The sequence below is a fragment of the Hyposmocoma kahamanoa genome, unplaced genomic scaffold (assembly GCF_003589595.1).
Source record: "Hyposmocoma kahamanoa isolate Upper Pololo Valley unplaced genomic scaffold, ASM358959v1 270, whole genome shotgun sequence".
Classification (NCBI taxonomy): Eukaryota; Metazoa; Arthropoda; class Insecta; order Lepidoptera; family Cosmopterigidae; genus Hyposmocoma; species Hyposmocoma kahamanoa.
The window spans coordinates 2677210-2684275 of NW_020653770.1; positions in this window are offsets into that span (position 1 = coordinate 2677210).

The window sequence follows — 7066 nt, forward strand, 5'->3', positions numbered from 1 at the left end:
CACTTTTTAGCGCGGACCCGACGTCCATATAATTGTAAGTCAATGTTGTATGGTATAAAATTGGAATTTTTTTAAGATTAATATTGCAGGCTAAAGTTATTCAGTATTATCGACACTATCATAATCGCAAAGTAATATTGGTTTCTTTTATTTACACCTGTGTTAAATAAACTACAGGGAGGAAATACTTTGGAAAACATCTTTCCGATTTGAAATAAAATCTGCATAACAGATTGTCTTAATGCTGTATAATATTATTTGTATTTTTAAGTTATGTCTTAATAAATAAATATTGTCAATGTTTGTTGTTTTTTAATTAAGTTTAATTGTTGTTGGCATAAGTCAACTATGCCTAATTAAAAAAAAAAACATTTATTTGGGTAGGCAAAGGTATACAGCCTCTTCATATATTAGTAATTTTCTTTGTTTTGATGGGAAAGCGACAAGCGCCTGTTCATAAATAGTTTATTTTGTGAAATGTTTTCAGTTATTCCGTTTAATTGTTTTAAATTTATTGGCTTTGACAACAACTACATTAGTTTTATAAGTAAAATAAAAAAAAATACTCAAGGAAAACTTGAGAAAAAAACAAAAAGTACTTACAAGTAAAAAAATAAAGTAATTAAACTAAAAAGAAACTTAAACATAACCAATGCTTCAAAAGCTCATCGGGCCTACCACAACCTCTTAAAACAATATTACTTTAACCTTACATTGACTTTTCGTACCATAACACGCTTAAAGTAAGCTTATTATAATGTTAACACTATGATGTTAAATTTACAGCTTTGTGACTTTCATTCGCTCAGTTCGTACTATGACGCGACTTTAACATTAAAGTAATATTGCTCTTATGTCAAATTTAGCAATCTTAAAATAATTACACGGATGCAATGGAAACAATATTATTTTCAGTTTTATTGTCTTAATATTGATTTGTAATTATTAAAAGTTAATTTGAACTTATTTATATAGGTACATATATCTCTTCAATATTTTGTTTATTTTTTATTTAATGACACATAGGAAATGATTTCTCGTTAAATAAAAATACGCGATGTTCATTTCGTAAAATTATGACAGCGCCATCTATATGCTCCTTGGCGAAACTAACTGTTGACAGACTATAATTCCGAATTCACAACGTGACAATCAAGATTCGGCTTATTTTATTTATTTTTCTTTATGAAAGTGCGGAAAAATAATTGAAAACAACGTAATTTTAATAGATTTCATTATTACATATTTTTCTTTTTTTGGCAGTTAAAATTCTCTGAATGCAAATAACATTAAGTACTTAAACTTTATACTACGATAAGACAATTCGGAACATCAAAAAAGAAAGAGATGGCATTATTTATTTCATAGATTTAAGATGTTTATTTTTTTCCATCCTCTTAAGTATAGTTAACATAGCGTTATCTTTCCTATTTTTAGTAAGGAATAAACAATATTGGGAAACCATTCGTTCTTTCAATCACTTTTGCAATAATAGTTGACAGGTTCGTCATTAAAAAGAAGAATATAGAAATAAGATTGTTTTTGGAAAAGTCATGGTAGGCCTTCTGGAGTAGTTTGGGAAATTGAAAATCTTTTTAAGACTTCTTTACATTGCGTTATGAACAGAATGGCTACACGTTCTATGCGCTGGGGATGCAGTTTTTTCCGTCTGCTTAAATTGGCTAGAATTTTAAAATAGCAAGTTACTTTGTAAACATGAGCAGCGCCTTATTCATTTTATCTCTTTTTTTGCACAATTCATTTATGTACAGACGGCAGCATATCACGCTGCACATTGATGGATCTTGTTCCGTCACACTGGTATGGTGGCGATAGCCGAAAAGTGTATGATGTGATGTTGACTGTACATACAATTGGCGGGACTTAACGCCATAAGGCATTCTCTACTAGTCCAGGGTTACTCCATTTATACTGCTCGGCAATGTAAAATGACCCTTTTTGAAATGGTCAATTCAAGCAGAAGATATCCCGCGTGGCTTGCTTCATGTAGCAGACATCGTTGATACTTTCAGAAGTTTTTGAGCTGTGGTTCGTTGCCGCAGGTCTATTTATTCTGTGGTAAGCTCTGTTGCTGTCTCACGACATAGGAAAAAATCTTCCCGGGAAATAACCATTTCAGAAGATTTAAAAGAAAAACCAAGAAATTAGATAAAATGATTTAATTTCTATTCATGCCATATCAATAGATAAATGACAATAAAGTACGCTAAATTGTAAGAATAATTTCTTATATACTAACAATAATTATTGCTTACATCTATTCTGTAACTGTTATTGAAATGTACAGGGTGTAATAAAAAGGGTTTAACCATATTTCAGTTAGTGGCAAAATTCACTCTCATCAGTCTTTTCATAACGCGCGTTTATTCTTATTACTCTTAACCTGGCCTTTTTAAAATATTCTTAAATCTGTTTGTGATTACATAAAGTGAAGCAATTCATAAAGTAACATTTTTGGGAAACGTATTGTATAATAAAAATATGTTATACATATATAATTTTTAAGTGTTCTCCTTTCTTTATTGTCTGTGGGTCTGGTATAAATAATTTAAATGAATATGAAATATAATTTTGTCATATTTGGCATCAGCCAATGGCATATATGGCTAGCGCCACGTACTTAAGTTTTTAAAATCTGTTGCTTTAAATTTATTCATCCAATTTTATGTATGACGAGGTCGGACACTCCCCACGTTTCGTTCTATGCTCGCTCTATAAATTGTAACGATAAATAAACAAAAATTCTATTTGTATATTGCGCGGTCAATTGAAATATTTATTACGAGGTAACAAAACATTCTTCACGAATATGTTAGCGGCCCCATCTACCGACACCGTCCCTACAACTATGGCAGGCCGTTAAAACAGTGTAATTAAATACATCACCCTGCCACTAGATGGCGTTGCTTTGTAAATAATATAGGTGACGACTAGGTTTCGTTATTTATGGTTGTTAATAATTAATATTGATCGATCAATATAGTAAATATAATAATGTTGTAACGATAATAGTAATTAGAATAATAATTGTAAACATAGTAGTAACAACAATAATTGTAAAGTGTTTTTCACTGTCTGCTTATTTGAATAAAAGCCGTTACGCTGCCCGTCCGACTCTTCATTTTCGCCACTCCTACAATAAATATTTATCTTTGAAATGTCAGTAGCTAAAATATAAATAAATCCTTATTTTACACCTTGTACACGGTAGACTAAATTACAGATTGATAAGATCTAAAATTATAAAGCATTTAGTTTCATAATTGCGCTAAAAGCCGATTCTATTTCACTTTTGCACTAAACTAAAGGCCCGTATTAATAAAGCACTTAAGTGAATATCAACTGTCTCGACCAAATCTTATACACTTATCATGGATTATACTATCTCAAGTGATTAAGGGTCGTTCTTCCCTATTCCGTCCCACGGAATTTTTAGTGTTTTGTATCGTGGTTTTTTTACATTTTATCTTAAATGTAATAAAGATATACTTAAGATCTCAATATTAATACTGCACTTAAGATGGTTTGGTCATTATTAATACGGGCTTAAGTATGTCAAAACCATTCAGATTTTTCACTAAAGTATGACTCTAATATTTTAGGCCGCATTATCCACCTTATAATGGAAGCTGGGAACGTAATGTATTTCATAGAAATCAACCTTAAACAATATAATTTAAAGTTCATTTGATAAAAACTGAAATTTCCCTAACGGGAATTGAAAAGACATAAATATATTACTTTCATAAATTTGTCACAGATGGCGCTACGGCAAAAAAGATCCGCAATTAGCACAGAAAAATTTATAAGGTCTGCTGGTTTCGTTCTGCTGAAGGAGCAAGTTCAAATCCAGGCAGATCGAATGAATTTTTCTTAGTATTCGATCCTTGTATTAATAATATTATAACTAGTGGAGAAATTTCACAAAAATAATTGTACAACATAGTAGTTAAACATTGTGATATTCAAGAAACTTTAATGGAGGCACTTCGCATGTCTATTTGTATTTGCGTACTTGATATATCCCACTGCTATTACAATAGTGTTATAACTCGAAATATGTGAAATTCACAATTATACCATTGTTGAACGTCAATAAATTCGTCCTTAGAATATTGTAAAAAACAACTGAACAATATCTACTTAACCACTTAACTCAAAATAAGACTCGCTTCATGTCAGCTAGTTCTGGCCAAAATAGTCCTTGTTAAAAAATATGAAATTATTTTTTCTCTTTTATCTTTAAATAAGTACATTTGGCAAGTAGGAAATAACCTATACATAAATTTACACAGATCTTTGACGGGAAGAGAGTAATTCGGTTTTCGTCGATTCTGAAAAAATGAATTTTTAGTCACTCACCAAGTGTCCATAGCATGTTTGACAAAGTCTTTGCCTATTCGACAAATACAATAATATCCCGATTTCCGCGATTTTCAAAATTCGCGCTTAATTATCCCGTTTTAACCAATTTGAACCCGTAGCTTCTCAGTTACTAAAAGTGCATTGTCACAGATAGTTCTTTCTTGACACGTCCTTTAATTTGTAATCACATTGGTACTGCTATCCAGGTAATTGTAAAAGATAATTTTTACTAACAATGCCGCCACCGGTTAAGAAATAAAAATGTAAGAGTTTCTTGTTTGGAGACAAAGATAAAGTTTTAGAAAAGATGGATTCGTTCGAATAGCACGTTCGTTACAATATTTAGCTTGTTATTCGATCATAACCCGTTATAACCCTGGTAGCAGTCGTTAGGTCAAGTTAGAGACCGTAGGGCGACCAAAAAACAATAGCAACTGGCGGGCACACAAAAAAGAACACCCCGTTTTACGCGAATTTGTCCGGAACGCATCCCTCGAGTAAAACGGGGTATTACTGCCGTGCGCTGGTCGGTTTCTCGACGCACATCAAAGGAGCCAAATAGGCAAATACGCAAGTAAACCTCGCATGTATCGGCAACTCTGCGGCCGGTTACCTGTTACCTGGCACTAGATTGCGCCACACGTCGCCAATAAGTGCAATTCGTGTAGATTAGTTACGAAATAGTGCTTTATAATATTGTATGTATGTTAGTCTATAAGGTATGTATTTATGGGTCTTTGTAACCTGAATACAAATAAATAAATAAATTTAACTCCTTATTTGGCTCCATGTGTACACGGTCATATTTGTCAATGTTTGTATCTACTACGTCAAAAAAAATTCCAAGTACATCAAACACCCAATAGCGTATGCAAGTACCCTTGTAAAGTGTCACCATAAGACATGGATGTTTTTAGTTTTCATTTTCTGCCGTCCACTAACTAAAACAAATATCCGTTTTAAATAGAAAAAGATAGAACACAAAATTCTGTTTTAAAAACAGTTAAAATTAGTTAACGTCTTCGACTTATCGGAACTTACCCTAACGATGCATAGCTGAAATATTGTTTCAATATTCTAAAACTGATTTTTAGTTTTTTGTGACAATACTCTAATAAATTTATTGAGATTTTTTGTGAAATAGCTCCACTAGTTTTGTTATGATTATGAATGCGGTGAGGTTATTCAAAAATCTCTCACTAGATGTCACTAGCGGCGACGAATGCTGATAGTCGTAACAAAAAAACAGGAGAATTTTGGCGACTCGGTTACTGGACCCGTGGTCAGATGGTTAGAGCTATACTACGGTGCAGCATGGACGTGAGTTCCACCGGGTCGACGCAATTTTTCTGTGTTCGATGTTTGTATTCATTATCAATACTCTAATAGCTTTTCTTTTAAGTTTGATCTGACTGAACTTGAGGTAACCAAATTACAAACTCGAATTTATTTTTTGACAATTTTGACACGATTAGGTTCGGTTAGGTTAGGTTTAAAAGAGAAAAACATTGTCCTCTCAAAATTACTTTCATAACCGAAAATTCGAAGTTATTTCTGGAAAATGTCATTTCGGACTTCTGATAGGTAACCTGAGCCAGTGTCTGTTGCCATGTCAGGGCTACCGCTCTTAACCAACCGAGCGGTGGCCTCAGTATGGCAACATACACTGATTTAAGTCCAGACAGATGGATTTTTTCTTTGTTTGATCTTTGTATTAATAATAATTGAGACTATTAGAGCAAAAGTGGTGGAAACCACGTTCAATTTTTTTCCTAGATAAATCATACTTAATTATTTACATTGGGATACTATTTTCACGTATAAAAAAAATTAAGAGTCTATAACAACCTCAAATGGTTTTGGTTGGTTTGGCGCATAACAATGTAGATGTTGAATCAATTTGGAAAAAATATATAGTAAAATTCAGATTATAATGATTAGTATACGGTGTATTTTTGACGATAGAAAAAAAAAACACAAACTACCTCGAAATTACACAAGAAATTTTACTTTATATCATCGAGTATATAACCAGAAATAGAGACGAAATGTCATTTCATTTGTTTGAAAACTATTCTACCATATCATTACTGTGACAACTGCACTCCGATTGGCCAGCCCGAGTTCGAAACAATTGACGGGTGTCGTCAACTGTTTCACTTCAAATCGACCAGTTAACTTGAGCTTTTCTATAATGGACGAAAATTACATATTTAATATTTAATTACCGATGAAATGTGATTCCGTTTGTTTTGTAATTAGATGTTTTGCTGTTTTTCCTACACCACCGAATAGAACAGCACGGCATTGTTAGAGATATTATCTTTATTACGATAAATACAGAATATTTTTTGGAATATACGGAGACGTACACACAGGTCATTAGTTGGCCGGTCTATACTCCAGTGCAAACGAGAGTTGATATTTATAAGAGCTGTATCGCTAATGTGTTACCAGGAATATATGGCCCTTATTTCGTCTCTATTTCTGGTTATATACTCGAAGCTTTATATATACTAGCTTTTTTTTCAACACTATATACATTCCGTTTGTATTTTTTTTATATGTGAAAATAGCATTCAAATATAAAATAACTATGTAATTTAGTGTCACTGTTTTCTCTCTCTTTTTCTTCACAGATTATAAATTACCTTTTAGGGTAGCGGTTTTTTATTTCATT